The following is a 13,458-nucleotide window of genomic DNA, read 5'->3' as shown; positions in this document are numbered from 1 at the left end:
GGACTCTGTGGTTGCCAGGGCACAAACAGCAAGGCCCTACATCTGCATGGCCTTGTTTCCAAGCTGGTGTTCCTGTTTTGCTTGAAGAAGAGTTTGTCTACCTTTGATTCCAGTAGAATTTGTCTCTCCATCCAAGCTGAGCCCCCAGCCTCACCCGACCTTGAGTGAGCACACCCCAGGGAAAGCAACGACAGGCTGAAGCAGGCCAAGCGCTGAAACAATTGGTCAAGTAGACTGCGGTGCTGACTAAAGTTTATTTAGACCCTTCAGGGTAGAAAGTGGGTGCAGAGCCGGCAGACGACAGACGTCGATGATGCCTGAAGAGGGAGTGAACTGGAATTCTTCACAGGCTCTAAAAAATTCTAAAACCTGGAAGCTCTAGATGAACCTCGAAAGAAATGCATTTCAAATGCATTTAAAAGAATGACTTACTAGGTCATAATGTGTAGAGCCTCCTTGAGCCACAGGATAAACGCAGGCTAAAATAATACTTTCAAAATAATAACCATTCATTCAATAAATAGGTTGCTTATTATGTGCCAAGCACAGCTGACTCAGAAATGAATTAGAGCATTGCAGGTTTTGCTCTCCCAGAATGCACAAGGTAACTGAGAAGAGAGCCACTGACACATGAGTAAGGCCCCATAGCAGTGCTGTACGGGAGGCAAGAGCAATGGCCTTCAAGATGGCGAAATCCCAGTTCTGCTGTGTGGACTTGGGCAAGTGACCTAGTTGCTCTGTGTCTCCAATTATTTTTTTCACTCTTTTAAAAATATTTATTTATTTTTGAGGTGGGGGGAGAACATAAGAGGGGCAGAGAGAGGGGGAGGCAATGGATCCAAAGTGAGCTCTGTGCTGATAGCAGGGAGCCTGATGTGGGGCTCAAACTCATCAACCCTGATATCATGACCTGAGCCAAATTCCGACGCTCAACCAGCAAAGCCACACAGGTGTCCCTCTAATTATTGATGTTTAAATAAAGACAATAGTAGTGCCTCATCAGGTTGTTGTAAGAAATGCTCTAAAGGATACCTGGCACACATCAGGTGCTTGTGTTGACTATGAGGTAACTAATTAACCATAGTTTTGATAAGTGTTAGGAATTGATGGTGTAAGAGGAGTCCTTAGCTTGGTCTGAAAGACCCTCCTGATGAAATGACATTGCAGTGGCTCCAAGCATTGTAACTGATGATTTACATATATTAATATGAATCCAAAAAAGTCCTGCCGAGTAGGTTTTATGCCTGTTTTAATTTACCCAGGGAAAAAAAAACCCTGACACTTTTCAGGAAGTTTGAGCATCTTGCCCAAGGTCATCTAGATGAAAATGGAACCAAGTCCCACACAAAGCCATTCAGGTTCCTAGAATTCATCTCGGCAAAGAAGTGATTGTGGGAGGGAAGCTCCATAATGAGTTATTGAGGAGAACTGAGATATTTGAGAAAACCACACCCTCCTACACAATGTCTCTTGGTACCATGGGCAGAGGAGAAGGGTGGGCAGGAGAAACCACGTTTTGTCCCAGGGAGAAATTCTGCTCTGTTTATATTCTTCGTCAAAAAATGCAGGGTGAGGGGCACCTGGGTGGCTCAGTCGGTTAATCATCTGACTTTGGCTCAGGTCATCATCTCACGGTTTGTGAGTTCAAAAGTTCAAACCCTGTATCAGGCTCTGTGCTGACAGCTCGGAGCCTGGAGCCTGCTTCAGATTCTGTGTCTCCCTCTCTCTCTGTCACTTCCCCGCTCACTCTCTCTCAAAAATAAATAAACATTAAGAAAATATTTTAAAAATGCAGGGTGGAAAGACAAATGGGGGGGGGCAGTAGCTGATTTTCCTCTCTGCAACTGATCCCATGACACAGAAGACTGCCTCTGATTCCTGTGTCATGTTAAGCAATGGGGGACTCGGCCTTTCAGAGCTAGCTCACAAAAACACCTTGGTGAAGAGACTTTCCTCTTTGGTGGCCTGGCCTTTGGGAGGAAAAGAGTGCCCATGAAAAGGCTGATGTTTGTCTTCCTAGGAACATGTTTGTCCTATGATGAGTTTTCTTTCTTGGGCAGGGCCCAACTGGCTGGACAAACCATCTTCAACAACAATCTAAGTCCCTATCTGGGTCCATTTGGAATGAAGTTGAGTGATACCAATTGATTTCACAAACATACATCAAAATACATGGAGGCAAACACAAGGAGCCCTACCCAGGGTGCCCGACTTGCCAGTCAACGTGTGAACATGTGCTCCGTGGCGTGGAGACAGCGTGGGGACAAGTACACAGCAGCTTCTCTCTCACAAGGGGCAGTCCAGTCCAATCAGAGGTTCCCTCATGTATGGGACAGCCTGGCTCACAGGCTCACGGAGGGTATGTCCAAGCACCAAGGATCCTTCCCACACACACAGCAGTGGAACACGTTTGCCCCAAAAGAAAGTTCTCACCTATTGTTCACCTCCCAAGGGATAAATATCACACCTGAACTATGTCCATTCCCCTTCCACCTCTTCTGTCGAGTCTGGGTGTTCCCATTTCCCCACCCTTCCTTCCTTCCTTCCTTCCTTCCTTTTGTCTTCCTTTACCTGGCTGTGCTTTCTGATGTTCCGTGTGACAAATTTCAGCTGCCACTAATGTTCATGTACAGCATGTTTCTCTTTCCCTTTGGATGACTGTATGCTCAATGAAAGACTTCTCGGAGACGGCTCCCTGAATAGAAATGCACAGGAGACAAACAAAGCAAGCAGCTCAGACATCCTCACCAAGGCTCAGGGAGTTTAAAAAGCCCTCTTTGCCCCAGAAATGAGGCTATTAAGGTGTGACACGATTCTCCCTTTCAGGCAAAGGCTTTTTAAACTGCTGTAGAGCCCAATCAAGAGGAGATGAAAACTTCAGTGTTTCAAGATATCCAACTCTTCTGCTGATGAAGGAGAACATGCCCAGATGCATGCGGAATAAGAAGCAGCCTCCTGGCACCCAGTCAGCAACCTGGCTGAGAGCTCACAGCCCCAGGCCGCCCTGGCTGTCACCTCCAGTCTATCCACTTTTCATTTCCCCACAGCCTCCGGAGCCAACAGGAGGGAGTGGGGAGGAAGCCGGGGACCTGCTAAAGATCTCAGTTAGAGCAGGTCAGGGGAACACCACCTCACCTTTGCACCCTCTTCCTCCCAGAGCTGTTGGGAATCCTAAACAAGATCAGGGAACAACAACCAGCCTGGTAAGCTGCTGGGAAAGGACCTCAGAGCGGCTGGTAAATCCCAACCTTTTGGCTAGAGCTCAGGTGCTTTCTTATCATTCCTTGAAATAAAATATGACCCAGGAGTTTCACCTTTGGATCAGGAAAATGAAGGTTTAAATCCTGTCTCTGCTAATTTATCATTGCATCCCTGAGCTTCAGTTTGCTCATTTGCAAAACTCCTGCCTTTCAAGACTGTAGAAAGGAACAGATGAAATGTTTTACACAAAGTGCCTCACACTGGAAAGCCAATATAAATGAGCTTGTGTGGTGTTTTCAGATGGCAAGAAAACGAAGGCAGGGACTCCGAAGCAGCAGGTTAGGGCTCAATTCAGCTGAAAGGAGTGACTTCAGTTTCCTCCAATCATTTGGCTGGAAACAGAATTTCTGCCTTTCTCAAAGTCTTACTTGGTAGAGTAACACCTCTTTCAGGCTGGCCTAGCTCTGCATCCATGGCCCCTTCTTTCAAAAACAGTTTCCTCTGCTAAGATTACCAGGCAGAAGCTGGAAGGAAAATAGAGATTATTCTAGCCAACCCAAAGTACCCTGCTTCATCAGCTTTTTTTTGTCCCTAAATCTTTCCTGATTAGAGTAATACCCAATAGCATTTTTTTCCAAGAAAATATAGGGGACCTTTATTCTTAAAGAATCAGAACCTTAAAGACAAGCTACTAGATCATCAGTGAGATATTGATGATAGGAATGAGCTTACCCCTTTCTCTAGGATTTTTCTAAAGTGTCAGAAGTATTTTCTGCTTGGGAACATTCAAATTCCCAGAGGTTTCTTCTTTAAGTCACCGGACATGGTCCGGTCCTAAGAGACCACTGCAGATTCATCCTAGCTTAGGTGATGAAGGCTTGTGGGTTCTCTGTCTTTTTCTTCCTTAATGAACTTTTCTTTATTGCCCTTCATGGCTCTAGTATATTGATATTAGGACTAAATTCAGATTCAGGGTGCTAGGAAGCAACACAACCAATATCTGGAATATGCAAATATTCTTTTCTTAAGTGTTTTATTTATTTCTGAGAGAGAGCGAGAGCGAGAGAGAATGAGCGTGAGCGGGGTGGGGGGTCTGTCAGAGAGAGAGGGAGACACAGAATCTGAAACAGGCTCCAGGCTCTGAGCTGGCTGTCAGCATGGGGCTCGAACTCACAACCGTGAGATCATGACCTGAGCCAATGTCGGGCGCTTAACTGACTGAGCCACCCAGGTGCCCCTGGAATATGCCAATATTCTATAAAGTGCCTGTGGAGACAAGTTTAGTTCAGGCTTTTGAAAACCAAGTGATCTTGAAATGCTAACTTTATTCTTTGTAGTTATAGGTGAACAATTGCAGTGGTGACTCCAGTTTGGGGAATGATATCACCGCATTGTTCTTTCATGAAACGTCAGCAAAAGCAATCCCCAAGTGTCCATGTATGACATCTTTTAAAGCCTCCTCATGTTCACTCCTCCCTTTCTTTCATCATTCATAGTCTCTCTGTTTTTGCATAAACTGAGACCTGAATGGTGGTGATATGTTTGCTCAAGGGGAAGAACTTCAGAACCCATGCCTGTGGTATACCCACTGAGCCACATGGATAGACCCAAGCAATGCAATTGAGTGTGTGTGTGTGTGTGTGTGTGTGTGTGTGTGTGTGGTAGTGGGTGTGTATGTGTCTGTGTCTATGCACACATGGGCATGTATACATTCATGTGCTGATTGCCAGAATCCCTCCCCATGATAGATAGTCAATGCCCTAGGTGAGAGAGAAAGAGGAAGCAAAAGAGAACATCAGGGTAGAAGGAAGAAGACTAATTTTGCAAAGAAAACAATGATATCCCTCCTAGAAAGTCCTGTTTACTCCCCCAAATTTGCCTTAGGAGCAGTCTTCTAGGCGCTCAGCAATGGCCTCACAGTAGAGAAGAAGGGAAGTATGTCTCCACTTCCGAGTTGGGTTATTTGAACAGCAGCAGGCTTATACAGGTCTCCTGCCCTTCTCCCAAAGTATCCCTGCCTGCCCAGTGGCCTGAGTTCTTTCAGGCTTAGAAAGGACCTTAGACAGCATCGACTTCAATCTGCACTTCTTGCAAGAATATGCTCTTCAGCAGGATTTCCCAAAATGGTTTCCCAGGCAATCAGTCCCTTGAGATGGTTCTTTTTTTTTTAAGTTTATTTATTTATTTTCAGGGAGAAAGATAAGAGAGCAAGCAAGGCACTGAGAGAGAAGGAGAAAGAATCCCAAGCAGGCTCCACACAGCTAGCACAGATCCTTACGTGAGGCTTGAACCCAGGAAGCATGAGATCATGACCTGAGCCAAAATCAAGAGTTGAAGGTTTAACCCACTGAGCCTCCCCGAGATGGTTCCTTAAATAAAAAGAGGGAAGAGGGTTCTATAGTTCACGAGTTTATGAAATTGTTGGACACCTATTTTCCTCTGAAAGATTCATAATGAACTTTGCAATATGAACACTCTGAAAAGGACTATAGCAAGGAAAACACTGTTAAACTATGGTAAGACTAATAGGATTTTATACAAACGTGGTTTAAACAGTTTCAGGGATAGGAATCCCAGTGTTGCATTAAAACTTTTTTTTTCTTCTAAAGCATTCTTATAGTACATGCCTTTGGGCATATTTTCTTTTCTTTTCCATTTGAGATGTTTCTGAAACTCAGGAACTATATACTGTATTACTTATATCACATATAATGATGTTCAGTACTGGTCTTTCCAATAAGGTACATAAGAAAATTGAAATAATAGGGGCGCCTGGGTGGCTTGGTCGGTTAAGCGTCCGACTTTCGCTTGGGTCATGATCTCGCGGTTCGTGGGTTCGAGCCCCGCGTCGGGCTCTGTGCTGACTGCCAGCTCAGAGCCTGGAGCCTGTTTCAGTCTGTGACTCCCTCTCTCTCTGACCCTCCCCTGCTCACGCTGTCTCTCTCTCTCTCCTAGAAAAAAAAAAAAAAAAAAAAAAAACATTAAAAAAATTAAAAAAAAAAAAAAGAAAATTGAAATAATATAAAGTAGTACATTCTAACTTAGTACCATAGGTAATGAAGTAACCTCACTTCATTATCAAATCACTATAACTTTCGGAATTTAAAAAATTGGATTGGGACCTACCTTTCTGCAACTCCAAGCCTGCTCCTCATACTTTTACCCTCTTTCTTCCTATTCAGGAAAATAGTTTAATGATGTTCAAAAGTAATCTTTGGTGATAGGTGGAAGGGTTGGTGATAATAAAGATATAATAAAATTAATTCTATAATAACAATGATGATGATGATGATGGCTTACCTTTTCCCTACTCTGAAAGAGTCCAAAGTGTAGGAAATTTGGGTTAGACCATGCCTTTGATCACATTTTTCTCTTCATAACTCATACCCTCTCCCATACCTTTATACACTTGCTCTTTCCTGGCTTACTGGGTCCTCTGTTGGTTTCAGCCGAATTATCTTAAGTGGCAAATATGCTTTAAAAGGAGGAGAAGTACAATGCATCTTATATTACCAGGGTTAAAATTTCATTTCATTCCTTGTCTGATGCTATTCAGGACTGCTATCTTCTGTTGTGTTCAATAAGCAATAGAAATATATATGTCGGAAGAAAGCCAGCCTTCGACTTGGTATCAGGAAGATGGGCTGGAGGAGGAAGAGCCATTGTGATTTGCATTCTTCTCCCTCTACTCTGCTCCTGACAATTAGAGGAGGGCGGGGGGAGCCAATCCTTGGACCATAAATAACAGTTACACCACCGAAAAATCCGTTTGCTTCAGAGCATGGTTCTATTCACACTGGCTACATATTCTACAGGCTTGCATCCCTTTCAACTATTCTCCAGCACAGTTGGAAAAAGACGAGAGAAAACAGCAGGATGTGGATATTTAAGGGGTCATTTTTCAAAAGAACCAGGATTAGTCTGTAACTAGACGTGCTGAAGGTAAAGCCTGCCTACTACCTTCTCCCCTCCTATTACAGTTCCCTGTTCCATACTTCTTGGGGCTGTGGCCCAGACCTGCCTCCACCCATCATCTGAGCTTTTGCCCTATTCTTCACCCCTAAGATTATCAAAGCTCACCTGTCTTTCTGCCCCGATCTTTCGATGTTCTACTGTCAACGAGACACTTTGGAGAGGCTCTACTTCACAGCAAATCTTTACTGACTGACAATGACTGCTTCCATTTAAACTTAAGACAATGCCTCACTCAAAAGAAAAAGATAATCTCTAACAGTATATTCACATAGAGCTCAGGGGAACAGATACAGCTTTCAAGACCCCTCAACGAGTAGCCAATGGGCACCTGCTTGTGTCAGGTTTAATAAAAAGATGAGTCCTGATATAAATAATAGCATGATTCTTAACAGCAGGGTCTCTGGAGTTAGGTTACGTGCATTTGAATCTTACCTGTGTCAATTTCTTTCTGCGCCACCCTGGGGAAGTTCTTCATCTTCATCTGCAAATTTGGGCATAATAATATCACCAACAGTACAGCTATTGTGAGATTAAATAAATAATCTCTGTAAATGCTCAGCACAGTGGCTAGCTCATTGTCAACACTCAGAAATATTAGATCTCAATGTACTGATAATAATATCCCATGAGATATAGAGGCAAATTTCAGGGAGTTTTGGATCAATCAAACATGAGTTTGAATTTTGACTCTTTTGATTACTGGCTGTGTGATTGTAAACAACTTATTTAACTTCTTTTTAGCCTCAGCTTCCTCATTGATAAACAGGAAAAATCGTATCTTCCTCATTAGGATTGTTGTAAAGGTTGAAGAAATTTATGTGTCCGAAAATAGCTTGTAGCTAAGAGGCATTCAATAAACGTTTGGGGATGGGAGAACCATCCTCTGAGCAGATCGCTCGGGAAAAAATGACAAGGATTCTTTTGGGCATTTAGATGTGTGCATTTCAATAATGGACTTGCTTAGTCGCTCTGTCCTAAGGCTATCTATCAACTCTTATAGCACTTCTGTGAGGCACAGAGCGAATGCGGATAATGGTGTCTTGATTTTATTAGCAAAGCAAGTGTCCCAAGCACCAGTCAATATAGCACAATCAAGCACAAGTCTAGACAGACTGCTTTCCTCCTTTAAAGAGGTAGTTTTCAAATTATAGTTTGCCTCTTACTTTTCCAAGAATTGAAAATAGAACACTATTATAATATACAAAATGGCGGAGCTGCTCGGAAGGAAGGGCCTGGATGCCTGCTCTCTTTCTCCTTCAGCCTCTGCAGTAACCTCTAAAGCACCTCTAAGGAAATCTAGGATTCCGTAAAAGTGAGCTTAAAATGCACAGTGTGGATTAATAGTGATTTCCTACAGTCTTAGATTTATTAATATTAGGTCATGTCAAACAAACCTCATTTCCTGCTTTGACAGTGTCTTCCAGGGAAATGTAGTAGACATAGTGAATTGGTATTTCAGGAATGCATTTTACAGGCCTTTGGAATGGCTTTGTTGGAATGATGAAGAAATTTATGCTGAATACTAGTAAAATTAGGTATATTAGTAAGTGGATGAACACTATCGCCAACAGGTGCTGAACAACTAATTGATCAATGTCAAGCAGTGGGCTGCCAGGGTACACAGGACATTGGCTCTGTCCTGTATCATTAAACGTTTCCATCAGCAACTTGGATGGCGACATAGACATGACACTTATCAAATTTGTGGATGACATGATTTGGAGGAAAAGCAAATTTATCAAGTGATCGAATCCAGAAAGATCTTGTCAGGCTGCAGGAATGGGCCAAATCTAAGATGATGGAATTTAACAGGGAAAAATGCAGTATCTTATAATTAGGTTCAAAAAGTGAATTATTCAAACATAGGTTTATGTCATATGTTAGATTCAGACATTGTCTAGCTAACTGCAGGTGGTAGAGGTTCTTTAAGAGAGTTCTTTAGGTAGATCTGAGTACTGGCAGATGGGATTAAGAGAAAGGCCAGTACATCAGGGACAACATGGCTTCTAAAAGACTATGGCTGTAGGAAAGGGTGGTAGTTCAGAGCTGGCAACCATTCCAGACTGAGAACAGTGACAAAGAACTAGGCACATAAAATAACTCTCACTCATTCTCTCTGAATATATTCATCATAAGGCCGCAGTATACGGTCTTTAAGGGGCTAGGCTCTATACTCAGACTATATGGACTAAATACTGGCTTTGCTATTTATCAGCTGTGTGCCTTTAGGCAAGTTACTTAACTTCTCTATGCCCCAATGCATCTATAAAATGGAGGTATATTTGTAGCTACCTACCTCACAGAGTTCTTGTGCAGATGCAGTTCAATAATGAACACAAAGTATGTATTATTTTGACTATTCTTGGCTAGATGCACAGCTTGACTGAGGGAGGAGGGATGAGGAATATTACTTCTTTGGAGGAAAGTTTGGTAGCATCAAAATGGAAATACTCCATGCTGGATATCTCATGGCCTGGAAGTTTAATAAGACAGTCACAGGAAGAAAGACAAGATGCCTGTAGCCAGAACTGCAGAACAAGGAGCAAACTGGATTTGAGGACTAAAATGGAATTTAAATGATCAAAAGAAAGGCAAAGTCCAAATCAAGGTAATGTTTGATGGAGAGGTCCAGATAGTGGGCTAGTGCACTTTAAATCTCCTCTGCTTGAGATGGGATGGATTATACAGACAAAAGCAGGGCGGGAACTTTTGTGGACAGTTCCTGGTCTGAATCTTGCTCTGAGGAACAATGGGGCACAGAGGCTGGAAATTGGGAAGAGGCTAATCGATTGAAGAAGAATTTCGTTTCAGTAGAGTGAAAAAATGTACTGCTTTTACTAATTGTCAGTTTCCTGTAAGTTACAAGAGTGGAATTCCTTCCCCCTTTCATTTTACACAGAACAAAAGCATTTATGAGCGCTGCAGTACAATGAAGCAGCCAGACAATATCTGAAGTATCACGCTAACTACTGAACCACACTTTTAGAGGTTTGAACAGGCCCAGGCTGGCCAGATTGGTAGAACGACCTGTGTGCGTGTTGTGTGAACAAAGGATGTTAGAGCTTGAGGTGTTCCTTTGAGGCAACCGAAGCCACATCCACATAACACACGTGAGACCTCTTCAAATATTTGCAGGGCTGTCTTGTGAAGGAAGGGTGGCTAATCCTTGCTCAGTATGTTAGTAAGGACCAGAGGATGGAAGCTCTAGGGTAAGATCCTTAACTCTTAAAGTCAGAGTCAATAAAATGACAAAGAGGAAAACCTCCACCGTAGAAAAGGGCATAGTTCCCATGGGCGGGGCAAAGATACCCAAGGCATGTCTACACCTGCTTGAAGAGATGTACTAGATGCAGTCCTCACAGTCTTTTCCAAAACGTAGTGTTCAGTGTTTTTATGAAAAATACCATGAGTCAGTTGAGTAAATCCCAGGGTTTTGGCTGTAGTTCCAATGCATCGGTGCCATCTTTGGAATGGCTGTGCTGGACCACATCCTCCCCTGCTGTCATTTGCAGAAACCATTATGAAGCGAGCTGTAGTTCTACACCAAGCCAGGAGGTGGAGCCAGTCTACAACGTACCTGGAGGGTCCCACTGGGAGGGTTGTGTGATGAAGTTGAGCACTGAAGCTCTCTGTGTGGATTGGCAGCCATAAAGGAATGCAAGAGCTAATCGGCCGCCATCTGTCTTCATTTTGCTAACCCCCTCTATTGGATGCCACAAGCAGCTCACTTCCTATATTTATAAACATCCCCAATCAGTCATTTCTCTGCCCGCTGTCACATATTTGTGGCATTAATGCTGGCTGCTTTATCACAGATTGGACTTCATTTCAGACATAACTCTCATATACTGTGGTTCTGAGGTCTTTATGGCCACATTACGGTATATGGCTGAGTTGTGATTACACATCAGCACTGTAAGGCCACAGACAGTGATTTGGCCCTCACCCACCCACCTGCTACCCCTGCCCTCTGCGCGTGTCTGTAGATCATGCTATAGGCACAGAAAAATTGGACCTATGAGAGGGAGAGACAGAGAGACAGAGAAAAAAAGAACAAAGGGTCAGGCACAGTTTCACAAGGGCTCAAGGCATAAGGCTGAGAGCTCACAGGACTGTCTTTGGGCAGAGTGACCTGACAGATGGAAAGAGTTAATGGAAGGAAAAGAGAGGTGAGATAGAGAAGTATGTAATTGAACTGACCTTTCTCAGAAGCCTCTAGATCTCAGAGCTGACAACGGGGCCATAGATTTTCCTCATATTTTGTCTGAAGTCAGGAATGTAAGTGAACATTTCTTCTTACTCTCTGCATCATACTTGCCACATTCATAAGGTTACTTTTCTTTTAGAAATTAAAAAGAAATGTATTTTTTGTTGGCCTGCACCTGTCCTCTTGTGAGTCTTATGAATGGACCCTTAGAACCACACTCACAAGGGAAGCAGCAAAAATCCTCAGTTTTGTAAATCATGGTAGCCATTAAGAGGCTAGAAATAGAGTTACACTTGGCCAGGAGAAAAACAAAGAATCCAGGGGAGGCAGTAAAATTTTGGAGAACAGTAGGACCTGGACCTATTGCTAGAAGAGTGTGTGACATTGGGTGTGCCACATGCATTTTCAAAGAAAATGCTTTTTCTTTCTGGAAAAAAAATCCCAAGTTTCAGCATTTTGGCCATGATTTCTTCTTTCTATTCACAGAACCAAGAGAAAGGCTCTCATCTTTTTGGTGGGTGTAGCCTGCTCATCTTTCCTGTGTTTCTGAGTTTCTGGGACTCTCCACAGACCTTCACAGGTCTCCCCTAACTGCCTGCCCAGATCACCATTGCCCCTGGCAGCCTTGACAGCTCTTTACTATGCCATTCCCCATATATGGATATCGTTCTTTCCCTTGTTTCTCCAATGAGGCTGACCACATGGCGGGAGAAGAGGGAAGTTACTTCAGAGATGAGTAGTCTAGTTAGGTCTGTCAGACATCACTCTTCTGAAACTGTCACTCATGGCTTCTCCCAGGTGCCCTCCCTCTCCTGGTGCCCTGTCCCTTCCTCTCCCTGCCTCTTTTCAAGGGAGACAAATTAGCTGCCTTAGCCATATTAACTCACCAGAGATGTTCCTCTGCCCATAAACAACATTACCGCGTAGAAACTTTCCATCCTGACAATCTCAAAATCCCCTTCTACACAGGGCTCCATTTCTTTTTATGGGGGGAGGGGCTCCAGTTCTTAACTCAGCAAATCAAAAAGTCTACTAAAACATTCCCCACCTCCACCCACACTCCCACCCTCCACATCCCCCCCAAAGAGCCAGTTTTACTCAGGTTGAGCTCTGTCCCCACCCCCTAGCATCCGAAAAGTGCTTCTGCTGAGAAGTTCTACCTTTGAGGGGTTTCCTATACTCACAGAATCTGTTTTAAATGAACATCAAGAATAGCCTTGAGGGGGAAATATGGACTGAATCTGTACCAACTGGCACCAACCAGCTTATGAGAAACACGGAGAAAGAGTCCGGCTCTGCCGCCTGTCAGCCGTGAGCCCTAACTGTATGTAAATGAATCCTCTAGTCTTTTTTTAGACCCCTAGCACTAGCTGCAGTTCTAAATTTAAGTAAGCCACTGCTAAAGTTAACTTAGCAGTTAAGCCATGCTTTGCAGTTGGACTGCCTGCATTTTAAATCTAAACTCCACCACTTACTTGTTTTGCTTTGTTTTCACTCTGGACAGGCCTTCATTTTATTACCTAAAAGAAGAGAGTAATATTTCCCTCAGAGTTAATGCGAGGAACAGTCAAATAACGCTTTCAAAGCACTTAGGACAGATCTTGGTACAGAGTTAATACCCAATAATTTACAGGGTGATATTATTCATCATAACCAATGTCACATCTCCCCCCACCCCACCCCCCCGCCCAGCCATCACGACTTTTCTATTGGGCAAACACCTCAAAAATCAAAATGCAGTCCCTCCTCAGACATCCTGAGCTTAGAGATGACATGGCTGCTTCAGAACGGGGTGCCTATGAGCCCCACTGTACCCAGCTCCCTGTTTGCCACTCTTGCACTCTCTGGTCTATGAGTCCAGCCTCTGCTTCCTGCTAACTAAATCTGAGGGAATCTGATGGGAGAAGCTTCCTTCAGGACAATGGCTCCAAATGCAACTCTGCTATTATGTGTTCCTCTCTGCAGTGTGGGTACCCATCTCTCTGCTCCTTGTGATTATCCCAAAGGCATGACTAACCTATTTCCACAGTGCTGGGAAGCTGCGAAGAAAGCTGCTCTCAACAGTCCTCGGTTGC

The sequence above is a fragment of the Hyaena hyaena genome, unplaced genomic scaffold, assembly GCF_003009895.1.
Source record: "Hyaena hyaena isolate Hyena2069 unplaced genomic scaffold, ASM300989v1 scaffold_305, whole genome shotgun sequence".
In the NCBI taxonomy this organism is placed as follows: domain Eukaryota; kingdom Metazoa; phylum Chordata; class Mammalia; order Carnivora; family Hyaenidae; genus Hyaena; species Hyaena hyaena.
This window is presented reverse-complemented; position numbering follows the sequence as displayed.